This window comes from Schistocerca gregaria, chromosome 2 (genome assembly GCF_023897955.1).
Source record: "Schistocerca gregaria isolate iqSchGreg1 chromosome 2, iqSchGreg1.2, whole genome shotgun sequence".
Taxonomy (NCBI): Eukaryota; Metazoa; Arthropoda; class Insecta; order Orthoptera; family Acrididae; genus Schistocerca; species Schistocerca gregaria.
In genome coordinates this window covers 129,976,900-129,996,889 of record NC_064921.1, presented here as the reverse complement: position 1 = coordinate 129,996,889, position 19,990 = coordinate 129,976,900, and positions in this window count along the sequence as shown.

Sequence of the window (19,990 nt, the reverse complement as noted above, 5' to 3'; positions counted from 1 at the left end):
GAAGGCAGAAATGGTTAAAGAAACTAAATTTTGATGTAAAAAAGGATGTTTTAAATAGTACTTCTCGGATAGCAAGAGATAATTTATAAAACTCTCCTCTATCCGATGTTTTTGTTGTTCAGCTTGACCCTCCACCATATTAGGCCACATAGTCGGGAGTCCATTGTATGTGTTTCTATTTTTCACGGTAACGTTATAGATGGAATATCTAGGTTAATTGGAATAGCAAATCGAAAAAAAAACTGATGCAAAAAGACAGAGATGTAGTAAACTTGTACAGAAAATACCGGGACTGAACTCATATTGTAGTGGTGAATTAAAGTGAACCGTGTGACTGACAACATTCAGATGCAATTAAGGTTCAAAACAGTAACAATGAACACTGTAGCTCTACAAAGGCAGACAGAATTAGAACTCTAAGTGGTAAACAGGACGCAAAAGTTCTAACTTTCAGAGTTCTGGAAGACTGTCAAGAATCTACACGTCTTGGAGCAGTGGATTTTTCCTGTTCCCAGTGATAACCCATTTTGTTGGGGAAGCTGTGACCAGACACTGGATTATATGGTTAAAATGCAGCATTGGATCTCAGCGACTTTGTAGCAAAATTATTGCCTCGGAGGATATTGGTGAACGAGGAAATTATCAGCAATGATTTCTTATATCTTCTCCTAACCAGAGATTGTTGTTCTGGGCATATTATAAATTATTCAGTGGTGCATCTCAATTTGCAACATCCGGTTTCAGTGATTGGAGCCATGCTGGAATACGAATAGCTGAACACTAGAAATCAACCTCTCACATGAACTATTATTTACACAGTAAACTTCACATTCCATTGTAGTTATTTTGGTATAGCGTATTAAAATGTAATGATTTTCTTTCTATTTTTATCATATATCGTAACCAAGTTCGATGTTTCTATCGTAATTTTTCAGTAAAACGTGCTGCAGTACTGTGATAATTATTTCATTATTTTTGAATATTTAGCTTGTACATGTCCTTTGTGCTATATGCTATTTAAATATTCAAGTAAATTTAGAATTGAAGTGAATGATTACGCAGTTTTAAAAGCATAGGAATGCTGAAGTTTACGATTGGGGGTAGGGGCGTAAAATAAATTACTGCTCAGGGATATAACACACGCTAAATACGCCTCTTGTCCTACACGTGTCAAAGGAACAATCCCAAGATACTACCTTAGCGATATGGGAAAGAAACGAAAAATCGTCGGAATGTGATTTAAGCCGCCGTTCGGTCGACTGCGAGTCCAATTTCCTGCCAGTAACACCATCTCGCATATCACTGAGCTTCCAGACACATCCCATAGTGACGTTGAAGCATTTTCTGTGTGTTCCAAGAGAAAACATCTTAGTTTGACAGAGGTACTGTGGTATTGGTCAAGCAACCTGTTTTCTTTTATACCACTTTTTCATGTCCAGTGTACCCCGACTTAAAACAGCTCAAAGAAACCGGCATAAAGTATATTCAATTTGGTGCCTATTAAACTAAGCCATTGCAAAGTACCTCTGTTAAAGGCTGTCTCGTTTGTTTCCAAGACCAGCATTTCTATGTAGCGCCGAGTAGCTGAATTCAACTGCTTGAGAAGCTCAGCAATATGCATCCAGCAGTTCTGTACACCCAAAAATTTAAGCGTTCTACGCTAACGTCTGTACACGTATCATTTGAATTGTTACCATGACTCTGCTTGTCCTACAGAATTTAATTTACTGCGTGTTCTCAGAATTTAGGGAGAGTGCATTTCTCAAAGAACCACTTACAAATTTTTTTGCAAAACGTCATCAGCGATCTCTTGCGTTGCTTTCTCTCTATTGGGTTTTATTATAACGCTTGTATCACAGGCAAAAAAAATGTAAGGAATGGGAGTCGGCCTAAAACTGAAACCTGTGGGACAACCTTCGTAGTCTCCACACCACTCAAAAAAAGATTGCTACACTTCCAACTTAGTCTGAATTATTCAATACAAATTTTTGTATTCTTTTTGTTAAGTATGATCCAAACCAGTTGTACATAAAGCAATCAATTCCATAACTTAATTTACTGTAAGAGTATAAGACGAACTACACCGTCAAATACTTTGGAAAGACCAGAAGAAATTCCAACTGACGATATTTTATTATTTAAGGCTTGTAATTTTGGAAAAGTTACTGTATAATTTGCATTGCCAGTAGAACAGTCCTTTTGGAATCCAAACTGTGGTATGCTAAATAAACTGTTTCTACTTAAATTTGACATCACTCATGAGTACATCACTTTTTGCATATTTTGGAAAAAAATATAGCAGTAAGGAGATTGGAAGATAATAATTATTTAAGTTTGTCTTGTCACTTAACAATTCCACGTTTTAATATACCACCAAAAATTCCCTGTCCCAGTGATGCATTATATCTATCAGTAAGTGCATTACTTATTAAGTTAGAAAAAACTTTTGATAATTTTCTGATGTTCCATCAAGACCATATGACTTTTGTTTATTAGTTTTTATGGTCTTTTTTTTAATTTTCTGTGAAAGATTTTTGGCTACTCCCAGTTGCTTAAAGTTATGTGGAATTACATTTGTAATATTTCTCTTGCTTCTCCACACAAACTATTTAATACTATTTCTGCTGATAAATAAAGTGATTATTAAAAGTATTTGTAAACTGTGACTTATCACTCACAACATTGTCATTTCGTTTAATAGTTTTCGCTTTGAGCACACTGACTGGCAGATTTGTCTCTTGTTTGACAACAGCCCGTAAGTTTTTTAGTTAATTATCTGCATTATTGATTTCTGGCAGGATGTACACACATTTCAATGATTTTCCTTGAACTATTAGAATATTTTCATAGTGTGGAAGTGATGTTAAGACTTGACTTGTTCTGACCATAATATAAATTCCATTTTCCTCCTTCATGATATTTTAGTAACCTTAGTTGTCGATGACGTATCTGGAAGGAGAGGCATACGGTAATCAGTCGCAGTCCCATTATGTTCTATTCCTCATCCATATCTGGATTTCGGCTATAAATTGCCGTCTTCAGTGGATTTGAGCTGCAATGCAACAAACTCGTGGCAGCACGTATCACCACACGCTCTTACTGGTGTATAGGCAGTTCCTTTTGTCATTCATGATGTAACCGGTAACGCATCCCAGAAACGTGTAGGGAGCATATTCTAGTTCGAAGCAAAGATGATGATTGAAACAACGAAAGTTATCACATTAGTAGAACAAGAAAGATTGAAATAGTAATTTGGTGACGTTATAATACATCATGAACTAACAATCAATATCTAATACTGAAAATTATTTCAAGTCGGAGTTCGATGTAATTCAAAGTGAAAGTTTATTAGTACAAAGACCACACAAAACGACACTAAGCTCATGAATATAATGTATAATTAAACCGTCATACTCAGTTCGCTGTTCGTAACTTTAACCATAGCTGTACCGGATCACAATTGTTTTTAAACATCAATGAATTGCCTATATCCCGAACTATTGTGAGTACGAACATAAAATTTTGACTTTGAAGGTGCTTTTATGTATCAAACACGATTCTTTAACGAAAATGACGCTTTATCACATAACACAATTTTAAAGCACTAGGCTGGTGCCTTTTCTCTCCAGAAGCGCTAGCAGAAGGTAGCAAGAGGCGTATTTTACAATGCATCGCCTGCAGCTGGGCCACGAAACAAAACATTGACACGGTATCTTTCGCAATGTTGTCAGTTATCTACATTGTCCGAGTGGCCAAGTCGTCCCTTTCTTTCATGTAGCTAGCAGCAGCAATCAAAAGGAGTTGTGTGCATAATACGTTCGTGGGATGTGTGTGTGTGTGTGTGTGTGTGTGTGTGTGTGTGTGTGTGTGTGTGTATTTGTGTGTGTGATGAAATTTTTACTGAGTGGTACCAATTTAGGCAGTTCAGATGAAGCTTAAGTAATGTTTGGAAGTACTCTAGCCTTGGCAGCATCTTTTTTTGTTAACATGAGGCCACTTATGCGTAATTCAGGTGAAGGTTCCTTAATCATCGACATGGTAATACTTTTTTACTTAATATAGCATCACATACATGATTCAGGTGATGTTTACACAATTTTAGACTTGTGAATAGTTTTTTGAAACATGGCACCATTTTACACAGTTCAGGACAAGCACACTTATGATTTTTGATGCTGGCTGTGCTCTTATGAGGTGACATTTACTGGTGAGGCAGAATTTTACGAACTGCATTTGACATAAGCATTTCTGTTAAATGAAGCATGGTGGAAATACTACTTTACATATTTTTTAACATTGTCCAAAACAGTCAGGTATTTTTTAACACGGCAGCTACATTGCTATCGGCTGTTTCATTTTAATGGGCACTAAAATACTAGGCTGTGACTGACAGATCTAAAAATGTGTGCGTCTTCTAAAAACCTCCCTTATTAGTCAAGAAGTGTGACTCATAATTCTTAAAAGCTCTCTGATTGGTTTTTTCTCAAAGAAGTAGACGAGACATGATTAGATGCCATTGCCCGGCTTTCAACAGACGGTTGAAAGTCGAGTTGGGCAGGATAGATGGTAGCCCTACTATTACGAAATCATTAACACGTATTCTTTATAACGCTTTATTTAATTTTAATTCCAAAATTCTCCATTTGACCGGATTTAATATTGTCATTCGACTTACGTCATTGTCTGTGTTGACTCATTTAATTGCCGTACTTCACGCTGCATCAACCTTTCAACTAGTCATTACGTACTCAGAAAGCACATAAATATTTACTAGTGCCTGTCGTAGCTTTCCCGTTTGGCACAGTGCAGCGGAAGAGTACACAAGTGTGGAGTTCCCAGAATGTTCTGCACGTCTGGCAGAGTGCAATGGAATTGTACACAAATATGGAGTTCCTAGAATGTCGTGATGGTTAGCTTACTAGAATGCCCTTTCTGTTCACCATGTGCATGAAGAGAGATGATTAGAACAAAGATTCAACGACAGGGCAACATTTGAAGCAAATAATCGTCATCTTAGATAAGATTAGTGACTTGTTCCGGCTTCACATGGATACCAATAAGTAACTATGAACAAATGACTTGTCAGGCTTAGCGTGAATAAATACACAAATCTCATGCGTAAATCAATCTACTTGTCAGTGAGAGTCGCATAAAAATCTATGCAGCAGCTTCCGAGAGACAAATAAGTTGATGCTACGTCAAGTAACGAAGTTTAATAAGTCAACACAGGTGAGACGCAGGGGAGCATTAGGTCTGCTCAAACGGTAAAAAAAAATGCTGTCCTTGAACTTCACGTGAGGTTCTGTCGCAGATAAACCTAAGGCTGGAAGACCAAAATCCCCCACCGATGAAGCGACAACAGTGAGCGTGTTGGCATCATTTAGCAAGAGTCCGCAACGGAGTACTCGTTGCCTTACACAAAAATGTGTGGTTAGGCGTACCTCCATACTGGGAATTTTATCGCAGCACAAATGGCACCCATACAAAATTGAGCTGCTCCAACACCTGAACGAGGATGACCCAGACCGTTGGGTACAGTTCGCAGAATGGGTGACGCAAAAGCTGCAGATAAATCTACGTTTCCCCTATCAGGTGCTGATCAGTGATGAAGCCAATTTCTTTATCAATTGTGAAGTGAACAAGCAGAATCACAGATACTGGTCCGACACAAATCCGCAATGGATTGATGTTTCCAAAACGGTCGACTCACAAAAAGTGATGGTCTGGTGTGGTGTGTGGGGTACCAAAGTCGTTGGACCTTTTTTTATTGATGGTACGTTAACAGCCAACGGTTACCTGAGGTTATTGGATGAAGACGTGTTTTCCTCGTTGTGCACGGAATTCTTTCAGCATGGTGGAGCCCCACCACACTATGGGCACAATTTGCGTGCATACCTGGATGTGCAGTTCCCTCAAAAGTGGATTGGTCGTAGGGGTGATGTGGAGTAGCCACCACGTTCACCAGATTTGACTCTTGGATTTTATCTTTGGGGTCAAGTCAAAGCGCTGGTGTATTTTGTGAAAATACGGGATTTGCATCATCTAAAGCAGCGCATTGTTGATGTGTGTGGTCAAATTCAGCCAGATGTGTTGGTCAAAGTTCATCAGGACTGGGCTTGGAGGATAGCATTAACAATCCAACATAATGAACAACATATCGAGCCATTCCTATGACTGTTAGTGGTCTCTCGGGATTGTGTAACATCGGCTTAATGTGTCTTCGGCACATCACGCACATGCTGCCGAACGTCCCACCGCTGCCACATGTGACTGGCTATAACCTGGGAATGAATAAAGCTATGTTTAAAATAACAACGGCATTTTTTTTGTGAAATTCTCTATCTGTTTGGTATGTCACATGACCTCATTTCCATTTGAAATTTCGGAGTTGAGTCCAAGATGGCGGCTTTCAAGGTGACCGCCATGTTGGTGGCATAGCCTATAAAGTTTCTCCCTACCCGTTCCTCGTGTGTAGGGACTCTGTTTCCTTGTTTGCTACTCCATTTGAATTTTATGAGGGCGTTTCCGGGCTTTTGGTCAACCCTGTATTTTTCACTCCCTGTATTTGGCAGTGGAACAAGACAGGTATTTAACAGCAGTAGAATAAAGCAAAGTACCGTCCGCCATGAACCTTACGAGTAAGTGGCTTGCGTAGTAACCCATACGCGCAAACGAAGTTGACATTGAGCACGATGGCTCATGGGAGCCGTAAAGGTATCTCCCATTTACAGTAGCTCCTGTCAGATTCCGCGCCGAGGGTCAGCTTTATTTGAAGATGTGGCACTTTCAGTGTGACGAAAGGTGTACTTCGTGCACCAAGGGACTTCTAGTCATTTCAGCAATGATGGTAGTGATGGTAGTAGTGACATTTCTTCTCATCCATGGAGCATGTATTTACAATATTATGGGACACATCACTGTGTTAAAGATTTACAAAAAAAACCTCTAATTCAAATGTTTAGGCATTTACTTGCTAACAGGTCTAGCTTAAATGTAGGAGGCAAAGGTATCGGCTTATAAACAGCTGATTCCGTGCCTCATGCTTAGGACAGCTAGTCGTGAGCAGCTTTCCAAACTCTTGTGTCATCGATCCCTGTACAAGATGCGGACTGCTGTGCTGTCCATATTGTGGAAGAGTGCAAGGCCATATGCGACATCTCTTTCATATATCAGCACATCTGAGATTCAGTGCGACTACTGGTTGATGCAGGAATTAATGCTAATTGATTCTTAGCATTGGAAGGTGGGTTGAGAAACAGGAGAAGGAAGTATGTGGAACTTACAGAAGAAGAGACCAGTAAGAAGGACATCTCTTATGGCATCCTTGAGGTATTTTCGGAGCACTGTAAGGGGCATTAGAGATGGTGAAAACTGTTGAGGCCCGTTACAGTATGCAAAAACACACTGTCTGGCAAAATAAGTCAAGCACCCATAAGGGAAGGAGGAATCGAAATAAAACGTTACGATTTTAAAGGCTATATGGTGTTATTGTAGTGATTGCAGTGCCAGGTCAGATTTAAAACACACTTGGCATAATGAGCTCACTTCTCGTTATGACGCTATATCGCCTCTGACTAATTCGTTATAGAACGGTGCCGTAAGCCCGTTGTACCCTCTCCTGATGCAAGCCGGCCAACTATTGTAACTACTACCTCTTGTTTTGGATACTGGAAGCTCGACGGAGTTAATCCATGGCCTGCTTCCACACATGTTCTATCGAGTACAATAGAGGGATCCCAAGGACAAAACGAATACCTCAACGTGAAGCAGACATTTCATAAAAACACATTCCATGTTTGGACCACCAATGACCTTTTGGAAAATAGCACCAAGACGAAGGATATCGGTGACCTACCGTTTGTGCCGTCTTAGTTAGATTGACCCCACTATGGTTAGCGTCTTTCGCTAGTAGTCAAAAGGTCATGGTTTCCGGGTTCGAACCTAATCACTGCTTCCATTATGAATTGAAATCAGCAGAAATTCCGACCGAAGACTTCTGACATAAGAAAATCGTCCTGGTTCTGCCAACGGACTTGCCGAAGAAATAGAGGAACGAACGCAGATTTATGGCACCCTCTTGCTCGTTTGATGGGAAAATGTCCCTAAAAGTGTATGACAAACATCCCTAAATCACCTGCAGATTTAATCTTTTCACTGTACTGTGTGAGCCCAATAAGCTGGAGTGGCTGTTGCCAAAATTTTACAAAGTTTATTTCGTATCTTACCAGGCATGCTAGCTTTTACTCCCAACATGTGTCCCTGTTTTTTGCTACGCGATACTCTCCTGTAGCAGCGAGCGTATGATTCTGATCAGGCGAAGTGAATTAGCGTTCACAGATCGCAGCTCACCCTCAAGGGCGGAGCCACCGACGGAATTTAACTGTTTGGTTACTACAGGACCCGTGATGTCACTTGCTAGTGGAGGGGGAATGCGGTGACGTAGATGTAGATTTCATGCTCGGATTCTTCCAGTTCGACACAGTAAATCAGCGGTTGCCGTGTGCATGAAGTACACCAACATTTGTTGTGATATATGTTTTCAGTCCCCCCATGAACCATGGACCTTGCCGTTGGTGGGGAGGCTTGCGTGCCTCAGCGATACAGATGGCCGTACCGTAGGTGCAACCACAACGGAGGGGTATCTGTTGAGAGGCCAGACAAACGTGTGGTTCCTGAAGAGGGGCAGCAGCCTTTTCAGTAGTTGCAGGGGCAACAGTCTGGATGATTGACTGATCTGGCCTTGCAACATTAACCAAAACGGCGTTGCTGTGCTGGTACTGCGAACGGCTGAAAGCAAGGGGAAACTACAGCCGTAATTTTTCCCGAGGACATGCAGCTTTACTGTATGATTAAATGATGATGGCATCCTCTTGGGTAAAATATTCCGGAGGTAAAATAGTCCCCCATTCGGATCTCCGGGCGGGGACTACTCAGGAGGATGTCGTTATCAGGAGAAAGAAAACTGGCGTTCTACGGATCGGAGCGTGGAATGTCAGATCCCTTAATCGGGCAGGTAGGTTAGAAAATTTAAAAAGGGAAATGGATAGGTTAAAGTTAGATATAGTGGGAATTAGTGAAGTTCGGTGGCAGGTGGAACAAGACTTCTGGTCAGGAGATTACAGGGTTATAAACACAAAATCAAATAGGGGTAATGCAGGAGTAGGTTTAATAATGAATAGGAAAATAGGAATGCGGGTAAGCTACTACAAACAGCATAGTGAACGCATTATTGTGGCCAAGATAGATACTAAGCCCACACCTACTACAGTAGTACAAGTTTATATGCCAACTAGCTCTGCAGATGGCGAAGAAATTGAAGAAATGTACGATGAAATAAAAGAAATTATTCAGATAGTGAAGGGAGACGAAAATTTAATAGTAACGGGTGACTGGAATTCGAGTGTAGGAAAAGGGAGAGAAGGAAACATAGTAGGTGAATATGGATTAGGGCTAAGAAATGAAAGAGGAAGCCGCCTAGTAGAATTTTGTACAGAGCACAACTTAGTCATAGGTAACACTTGGTTTAAGAATCATGAAAGAAGGTTGTATACGTGGAAGAACCCTGGAGATACTAAAAGGTATCAGATAGATTATATAATGGTAAGACAGAGATTTAGGAACCAGGTTTTAAGTTGTAAGACATTTCCAGGGGCAGATGTGGACTCTGACCACAATCTATTGGTTATGACCTGTAGATTAAAACTGAAGAAACTGCAAAAATGTGGGAAATTAAGGAGATGGGACCTGGATAAACTGAAAGAACCAGAGGTTGTACAGCGTTTCAGGGAGAGCATAAGGGAACAATTGACAGGAAAAGGGGAAAGAAATACAGTAGAAGAAGAATGGGTAGCTCTGAGGGATGAAGTAGTGAAGGCAGCAGAGGATAAAGTAGGTAAAAAGACGAGGGCTGCTAGAAATCCTTGGGTAACAGAAGAAATATTGAATTTAATTGATGAAAGGAGAAAATATAAAAATGCAGTAAATGAAGCAGGCAAAAAGGAATACAAACGTCTCAAAAATGAGATCGAGAGGAAGTGCAAAATGGCTAAACAGGGATGGCTAGAGGATAAATGTAAGGATGTAGAGGCTTATCTCACTAGGGGTAATATAGATACTGCCTACAGGAAAATTAAAGAGACCTTTGGAGAGAAGAGAACCACGTGCATGAATATCAAGAGCTCAGATGGCAACCCAGTTCTAAGCAAAGAAGGGAAGGCAGAAAGGTGGAAGGAGTATATAGAAGGTTTATACAAGGGTGATGTACTTGAGGACAATATTATGGAAATGGAAGAGGATGTAGATGAAGACGAAATGGGTGATACGATATTGCGTGAAGAGTTTGACAGAGCACTGAAAGACCTGAATCGGAACAAGGCCCCCGGAGTAGACAACATTCCATTAGAACTACTGACGGCCTTGGGAGAGCCAGTCATGACAAAACTCTACCAGCTGGTGAGCAAGATGTATGAGACAGGCCAAATACCCTCAGACTTCAAGAAGAATATAATAATTCCAATCCCAAAGAAAGCAGGTGCTGACAGATGTGAAAATTACCGAACTATCAGTTTAATAAGTCACAGCTGCAAAATACTAACGCGAATTCTTTACAGACGAATGGAAAAACTGGTAGATGCGGACCTCGGGGAGGATCAGTTTGGATTCCGTCGAAATGTTGGAACACGTGAGGCAATACTGACCTTACGACTTATCTTAGAAGAAAGATTAAGAAAAGGCAAATCTACTTTTCTAGCATTTGTAGACTTAGAGAAAGCTTTTGACAATGTTGACTGGAATACTCTTTTTCAAATTCTAAAGGTGGCAGGGGTAAAATACAGGGAGCGAAAGGCTATTTACAATTTGTACAGAAACCAGATGGCAGTCATAAGAGTCGAGGGGCATGAAAGGGAAGCAGTGGTTGGGAAAGGAGTGAGACAGGGTTGTAGCCTCTCCCCGATGTTATTCAATCTGTATATTGAGCAAGCAGTAAAGGAAACAAAAGAAAAATTTGGAGTAGGTATTAAAATTCATGGAGACGAAGTAAAAACTTTGAGGTTCGCCGATGACATTGTAATTCTGTCAGAGACGGCAAGGGACTTGGAAGAGCAGTTGAACGGAATGGACAGTGTCTTGAAAGGAGGATATAAGATGAACATCAACAAAAGCAAAACGAGGATAATGGAATGTAGTCAAATTAAATCGGGTGATGCTGAGGGAATTAGATTAGGAAATGAGACACTTCAAGTAGTTAAGGAGTTTTGCTATTTAGGAAGTAAAATAACTGATGATGGTCGAAGTAGAGAGGATATAAAATGTAGACTGGCAATGGCAAGGAAAGCGTTTCTGAAGAAGAGAAATTTGTTAACATCGAATATAGATTTATGTATCAGGAAGTCGTTTCTGAAAGTATTTGTTTGGAGTGTAGCCATGTATGGAAGTGAAACATGGACGATAACTAGTTTGGACAAGAAGAGAATAGAAGCTTTCGAAATGTGGTGCTACAGAAGAATACTGAAGATAAGGTGGATAGATCACGTAACTAATGAGGAGGTATTGAATAGGATTGGGGAGAAGAGAAGTTTGTGGCACAACTTGACTAGAAGAAGGGATCGGTTGGTAGGACATGTTTTGAGGCATCAAGGGATCACAAATTTAGCATTGGAGGGCAGTGTGGAGGGTAAAAATCGTAGAGGGAGACCGAGAGATGAGTACACTAAGCAGATTCAGAAGGATGTAGGTTGTAGTAGGTACTGGGAGATGAAGAAGCTTGCACAGGATAGAGTAGCATGGAGAGCTGCATCAAACCAGTCTCAGGACTGAAGACCACAACAACATGTTTTCAGTATGAATCTTGCCTATTATAAGATGTATATTTTATTAGAATCACCCTTTTTCACGTGGGAAAGACGTAGATAAGAAGAACTTTTGGATCACGTTTTAATGGAAAGGGATAAGGGGTTTCACGATTCTGAAAAAAAAATTGTTTGTTTGCTTTGCCGTAGATACCAAATTCCAAGACTACCATTCATATTTTGCTTCCAGTGCACTTTAAAACTAGCATAATTTCTTGAGCGTATATTCTCCAAGGCACAATGCTTAAGAAGGAAGTCTCTATTTTGTAGGCCGATGAGACGTACAGAAAGATTTCCTCTGTAAAGATGTTGTAAAAATGTTAAAAATGCTTAATGAGGATAATGTTATTTCCACAGATACTGGTAAACCGTTCTCCCTTGTTCTGACCATATCTTCTACCATATCTTCTGTGGAACGAAGCTTTTCTTGCCCATAGTCTATAAAATATATATGTGTAATGCACTTTCAGAAGACAGATTTGTTCTTTAGCAAATATTATCGTTCTCAAAGAACTTCTGAAACAGTTAATAAAAACACGGCCGTTCTCCGAAGACATCACTGACAATTTTGCAGCTCCTATCTGTGAAGGATGGATTTGGTGTACAATAAATTATTAACATATGCTTGCGTAAATATAGGTATATTTTTTATTCCCGCTAGCTCTTTACGTAACTTCTAAACTACGACCAGCTACTGTGTTAAACTGTTTAAGGTTGAACCTACATTTAAAGCACACAAGACATTAAGATGTAAATTAAGGAATAATTTAAAACAAGAAGTTGACAGGTTTGATAAATGTTTCTACAAAATTAAGTGAGGTACTTGTAATGAGATGTACATTGGTCTCACTGCATAGGTCCATAAAGTTCAATTAGAAGGAACATAACGATGATTTTCGGCTTAATAATTTCTAAAAGTCGGCTGTAGTCATCCATATCGATGATACTCGCCACGCTTTGGTGGGAACTGAAGACGACCTCACAATGTTGAACACACGAAGGGGTGCCGAAGAAAAGAACCGGAATAACATTGCCGTCGATGGAGTTTGTGTAGTACGCAATACTGCCTCTACGCGTCTACAGCGCAACTTATTACCAGTTCTGTGCCACTTGTGTTGTCGACCTGGCTTATTCTGTGCGTCTGCAGTGTTTTTTTTTTTTTGTTACCACTGTTTTGTTCTTATTTCTTTTTTTATGACGGCATGTTTAAGTGAACAACACGCAGTTTTAAAATTTTGTTTTCTACACGGTAAAGATGCTGCTGAAACTGTTTTAATGTTGAAAACAGCTTAGCAAGATGACACTATGGGAAAAACTCGAGTGGTTTGCCCGATTTAGAAATGGAGACATGTCGATTGATGACAAATCTTTTGGACGTCCACCAACTGAGAGAATCGACGAAAATATTGAAAAAATTCGAGAGCTTGTGCTCACAGACCGTCGACAGAAAACTAATCTAATGTCACATATTAGGGGGTTATCTTGGAGCTTGGTTCAGCGAAAAAGATCCGATTTGTAGCAGAGAGGAGACGGGTTCTTCCACCAAGACAACGCCCGACACACCCAGCCATCTCCGTTAGACAGTTTTTGGCTAAAAATGGCGTGGTTCCGCTGCCCCACGGACTTTACTCGCCTGACCTGGCTTCGAGGGACTTTTTCGTATTTCCACACATGAAAAGGGGCATGAAAGAACACCGATTTGACAACACTGAAGAAGTGAAGAAAAAAACGAGGGAGATGTTAGCTATTTCTAAGGACGACTACAAAAATGTTTCTAACAGCGGAAGCATCGGTGAGACAAATGTGTTATCTGTAATGGAGACTATCTGGAACGGGATAAGGTTGTTTTGTAAACAATTTTGAAATTATGTACGTTTTAAAAATAATGCCGGTTTTTCTTGGCTTCTCCTTCATACAGGATAAAGGTTACAGGAAGTTACAGATAACGATCCATAGTAGGGAAAATGAGAACAATTAAATTTGCAAATTACAGGAAAAGAAAGCAAGTCTGTGGTTAGCTACGTTCATTATAGGCATACGGTTAACATTTAGAGCGGACGGGATTGGAATTCCCGGGCAACTCCGTCGGAGTACAAATTATCTCTGACCATTGGGGAAAGTGACTTTCACACATACGCTAAGTGCTCTGTGGTGCTGCCCATGTGTTCGTCTCTTGGCGTGCCTTTCCGTAGGCGAATATGGACCATACAGCGAACAGCCGTGTAATGGGGACAAGCCCCAAAATTTGTAATTTTAGATATCAGCTTGGTGGGCAGTTTTGAGACGTGCCATGCAACAAGAATCACATCTCAGAGGCGACGTAAAAAACTTACTGTATGCCAGAGAATAAATGATTATCCGCTCACTTCTATGAGTACATGAGAATACTGTAATGCATAAAAGCTCTGTACTCTAGATTCGTGGGGTGAGGTGGAAGAGCTGCTTGCTTGCAACACACCTATACCAGCTAGTTACACGATGTTGGAACAGTTTTGTGAGGTGCCGTTACAAAGACCGTGAACAAGAATTTTTCAAAATAATTGAAAAGCCACGATCGCTTCAATATCGTTTACTAGATGACCGGTTTCAGCACATTGAAGGTGCCATCATCGGATCTGAGAAGGTATAACATAACAGGTTTCAGGGAGGGCTTACATGAGTTAACTATATACATTACAATTATTACAGAATCACATATCTGAAACGTGGATTAACATTTATAAAACCACATGGACATCATGGCACCTGAGGCACACCATCTGATAAAAATCATTGTCGCAACCAATAAAAAAATAATAAAAAACTTCTCTCATGGTCGTTCTTTCCATAAAATATAACACTGAAGTCGCCAGATAAAACTACCACCGCTCGTCTAACACCAGTCGGCATCATCACTGCCCTATTCCGAGCATGCTTACCTGCTGTGATTCTAGCGGTTCACAACCGGCCACCAGATAGCGGTGTCCAAGCAGCGCACACACAGTCCCACGGTATAACCTCTCATTACTACTAACACTCAACTTTACTATGTGACAAGCAATTACAGTAACGTTGAGTTTTAGTAGTACTGAGTGGTTATACCGTGTGACTGTGTGGGTGCGGTGCTTGGACAGCGCTATCTGGTGGCCGGTTGTGAACCGACGACGCTGCAGCTGGAGACGAGCGGTACGAGAGTCGCTGGAGGTTGGTGGTGTTCGCCAGTGGTCAGGGAGCGAAATGTCACCACGCCTGCGAGGACGAAGCTCACGCGCAGCAGGCCAGGCTTGTGGACAGACGGCGCTGTCTGGATTTCTTCGGCTCGACTGACTGCCACCGAACAGTTTTTAGATCGGTACCAGTGTGAGTTGGTACGAGGAAGGGTTCCGAATAACATTAGCACATTCGTGTCTCCTGTGGCCCTATGTCCTGATGGCTCGTTTCATGGTCACAGTCCAACTCAAAAGATGTTGCGCTGAGATCGATATATTTCTGTTTTGGCCGGTCTTTGTGGCCGAGCGTTTCTAGGCGCTTCAGTCTGGAACCGCGCGACCGCTACTGTCGCAGGTTCGAATCCTGCCTCTGACATGGATGTGTGTGATGTCCTTAGGTTAGTTAGGTTTAAGTAGGTCTAATTTCTATGGGACTGATGACCTCAGATGTTAAGTCCGATAGTACTCAGAGCCATTTGAACCATTTTTTCTATTTATTCCTGCCCTCTCCCCTCCTGTCGCTAGCTTGACCTGTTGCGCAATTTGTTGCGCTGTTAATCAGTGAGGTATGTTTGTAGCAGAGAGCTTAGTAGTCGAAAAGAAGTCTTCAAGTAAGTGTTTTTGTTGTTGGTGGTGATTAAACACGAACTTATGTTTTGTACACAAACAGCCGTCCACCAGCATTCCTGAGTCCTGCATTCACGTGTGCTATAGTTTCTTAATCAGTGGGGACCAAACCCTATGAATTGCTTATTGTCTTCTCGAATAGCCGATCATAACGTTACGTATGTAGTACACATCTTGGTGGTCTTCCCTTTGTCGGTAAATGATCATTTGTGTAATCTGTTGTGGGCAGCTGGTATTTTGTATTCACTATTCCTTACAAACATGTCGCTCGGACGCGCTAAGGAGTGTACTGTTTGTTCTTAAAACAGTGGTATTAACCGTTACGTGGGTTAAGCGCAGGGTAACTTTTGATGTGAGTTTTGCAGCTTATTGAAATCGTAATTGAAGCCGGCGGTTGGCCAAACTTTGTGTTGTGGAACTGTAACTTTTGCAGGTTGAGAGACTTGGGCGGATAGTTTTTTAATCATTTAAAGACGTTAATTTAAGAGGTCTGTAGCTGGGGCTTGACCATTCTGAACCCGTCGGACATGCGTTATTAAGATGGCAAATCTGCAGTTTCCTGTGTTCATATCCGACTTTTTTTACGAATTTTGCTATTGTTTAATTTTGTTAAGAGAGTGTTTTGTATCTTTGTGGGATAACTGTATGTTCATAATTGTGAACTGGCTACATACAGAGTTGGTTGGCTGGTTGGTTTGGGGTATAAAGGGACCAAACCCAAGGGTCATCAATCCCTTTTTCCTTACTCAAACAACGCTCAAGGTAAGACAACACCCAAATTTAATTTGAGAAAGTAAAAGGGGTTAGAAGGAATGGGGAACTACAACGAAAAAGAATACGAAATAAACCAACAAAATAATGGGGAAACGTAGATCACAAGGAAAAGTAGAGGAAGGTAGTAAAGCCATAGAGCAGATGGTCTGTACTGGCTAATCACAAGATAAAAAAGAGGATGAGCCAGCCACTTTGCAACACACTAAAACGTCCAGCCTAAAAAGACAAGGTGAGATGAACACCCATAGGGGAAAGACGAACAACAAGGCAAACAAAATGCAAAGAAAGAGTGACAGAGAATTAAATCGGAGGGAGGTTGGCGCCCTCGGAGAGAAGACCAGACGTCCACCTCTAGATGCTACGATAAAAACCTCCCTCACGAATAAAGTGGAGTGAGGATTTCAGCGCTCTGAAGAAATAATTAGTTTGAAAATGTGTACAAGTCTCTCAGTTCAACACCACCTATCCCACATCCCAGCTCTCGCTATAGTTTTAGTTCTGAGTTTTAACTTCCTTCCTACTCGATTTTGTCGCTTCTTAATTGAAACAGGCTTCTAGGCGACGATAGAACAAGGTAAGTGTTTTGCACAAGTTGCCTATTTAGGACGGCTGGCACATGTCGTATTGGGTGTAGGTGCTCCGAAGTGTACGGAGGAATCGTGACAGCGCAAAACAAAATATGTGAAACATAAATACACACTTTATTGCGCTGCGATACTTTACTAAAGCTGTACAGCAGCTCGCTGGATGTGCTTCCTGAGAGGCACAGTTAAGCAGTGGCTTTTCAAGGCATGTGTTACTGAATACAATGTCACAAAGACTTTGCCCGTACTGGGCGCCATACTGTCAATCACTGTAGTAAACACATGTCCCTATGTGAAGTCTTTAGGTGATTCCACTTGTAGACGTAGTCTTGCAGGCCGATCTCCAATACGAGCTGTAGCTACGTACTGCAACCATGAAATTACACACGAGAACCATGTCAACACCGACCGTGGACCGTTTGTCGCTGCATGTGGCCACCGCTTATCACAACGGTGGAACGCCATCTCGTTGGCGGCGGCGCGGAGATTGCCCGTTAGGCCCCACTTGTGGTTGGCAGCGAACTTCAAAGCACCGCCCGTGGCGCCAATCGGAGACTGTCTCAGCGCGCCAGCTCTTGTTGCGTCCATTGGCGAGGATACTACAGTAAGGGATGGTTAGCAATGACAAAACGCCTTGTAGGAAAGCTGAAGTGTTGCCTTAAAAGGAACACGTGCTACTTTCCTTTCGGATGGTAATTTAGTTGCATTTATTGCTTTGAAAAAGTAACATTTCGTACCATTTACTTCCTTTGTTGAATTTGTAAGTAACACACTGCTTAACGACGTTTAGACCTATCCATGTCGATTTTATAATTTCAGTTTAGAATCATTTTCACACTGAACTTTGTCACTTCTGTGTTGCTTTTCCAAATTGAACTACCACACTATATCTGTCTTCAGTAAACTTAATATTTGTTCCTATAGTAAAAGATTTCGTCATTAGACGCAGTTGAGTAGGGTTCAAAATGGCTCTGAGCACTATGGGACCTCTGATTTCCCTAGATCTTAGAACTACTTAAACCTAAATAACCAAAGGACATCACGCACATCCATGCCCGAGGCGGGACTCGAACCTGCGACCGTAGCGGTTGCGCGGTTCCAGGCTGTAGCGCCTAGAACCGCTCGGCCACCCAGGCCAAGGCTGAGTATGGATGATGTTACAGAGTTGTGTAACTATATGCCCCCTCCGCGAATAGACCGATTAATGTCTCACTGTTGTTCTGGCATCCGACGGAAAGCATGTAAACTCATTTTGCGTTAACTTCTGCACATTCTTCTCATTTTTTCTGTCGTTTTGAATGTATACGACCGTTCCATACAAAGCCTGAACAACGACATCTCTCGGCTCATACAACGGTGTGTCAAGAGTAGCCCATAGGCTGAAAGAAGGCGAAACTGCTGGTTTTGTTGACTTTTACATTATGGATATTGCAGATGCAAATTATATCGAATGATACATAGATCTAACTAATTTGATCTGAAAACAGCGTATTGCTTGATTTGTATTAAAAATTATCGAACACTGACTGCCAGTATATGAAGTATTTGTAGACCGTTTATTTCTATAGAATTATGTTTGGATAAGCTACCATTTTCACAAACAGACAGCAGATCTGTAAAAGGTGATGCCGACGCCAACTAGGGCAGCGTTCAGCAAAGGCTACTGTGTGTACTGGGTACGCGAGTAGTGGTCCATCACGAGGTGACACAATTAGGACAGCACGTAGCTGTCCGGACGGCCACGGAGTAGTCGATGGAATTCTGCATGAGATTACTGCCGCTTCTAGGTTCCTAAAGCGTTTTTCATGTGACGAGGACATTGTAAAGTACAGTCAAGGTCCCAGAAGGCGGGCAACAAGGAGCCTTAGGCAGACAATGCAGAGAAAACGGCGCCAGTCCGCCGATAGGAGAGACACATATTGGTGGACACTATGCAAGCTCTGTGAAAGCTACAGGTATTTATGGCTTTACGTTCTCATCAGAATAAGGCACGTGAGGTGTGAGGATTCTTTAAGTGTGAGAGTGCTACTTTCCGTCCCAAAAATGCATGTAGCTTGGCCCCTGATACATACAAAGCACTTATGAATCTTAGAAGGCTCGTAGGAAACAACGTGCTGTAGCGAAATGACGTGCTTCTCTGAGGCACCAACAGGACAGAGCCAAAACCAATTCCTTTGCTTATGTGTAGACCTCTGGGCGAGAAAATGTGGGACTTTCATTGGTCAGCATGGTCCGATTCAGTACTTTTGGAAAATTATTGAGAAGTGAGAGGACGCTCTAGGAGAATTGACACTTGTCGTTGGATGACTGCTCTTGAGCGGCTAGGATTGGCTGTCGAAGAAGGGGTGAATGTTATGAAACGAGACAGGAGGAACTAAAGTGAATCTCTGTGGGCTGCTAGCGAGAGAATCACTTCGAATTCCGCTTGCAGTCACTTCACTCTTCGGTTTCAACTGTAGCATGACGTAATGTTCGCGTTAGGTACCTTTTCGGGATTCACTGACATCATCCAACATAGCAGCCGCCAATAGTAGTACTAGAGGACAACAGAGCTGTGCTGTTAAAAACTGGTAAGATCGGTAACCACTTTGGCTTATATAGGTCGTAACGTTCTCAGTAAACGTTTGAGTGCAACTGAGTAGGAGGAAGATGCCCTTCTGGCACGCATAACTTTACGAACTCAAATTTTGGCAATCACTGTCGTCAGATGGCGGAAATGTATGTTTCTGCTAATGATTTACTAATCTACCTATCGGTTCCTCGTCTCAAATGTCCGCCAGCCTTAGTTCCTTGTAACTGTTTCAAGTTCTTTTAACACTATTTCAGTGAATAGGATGTTATTAAACATGTTTGAGTTACACTTGGGTTCACCTACTGCGCCCACATTGTGCGAGGATTTATAATAAACAATAGAACTTACGCTAACTATGACTTTCATTTCACACGTATCTAACCTGGTTACAAAATT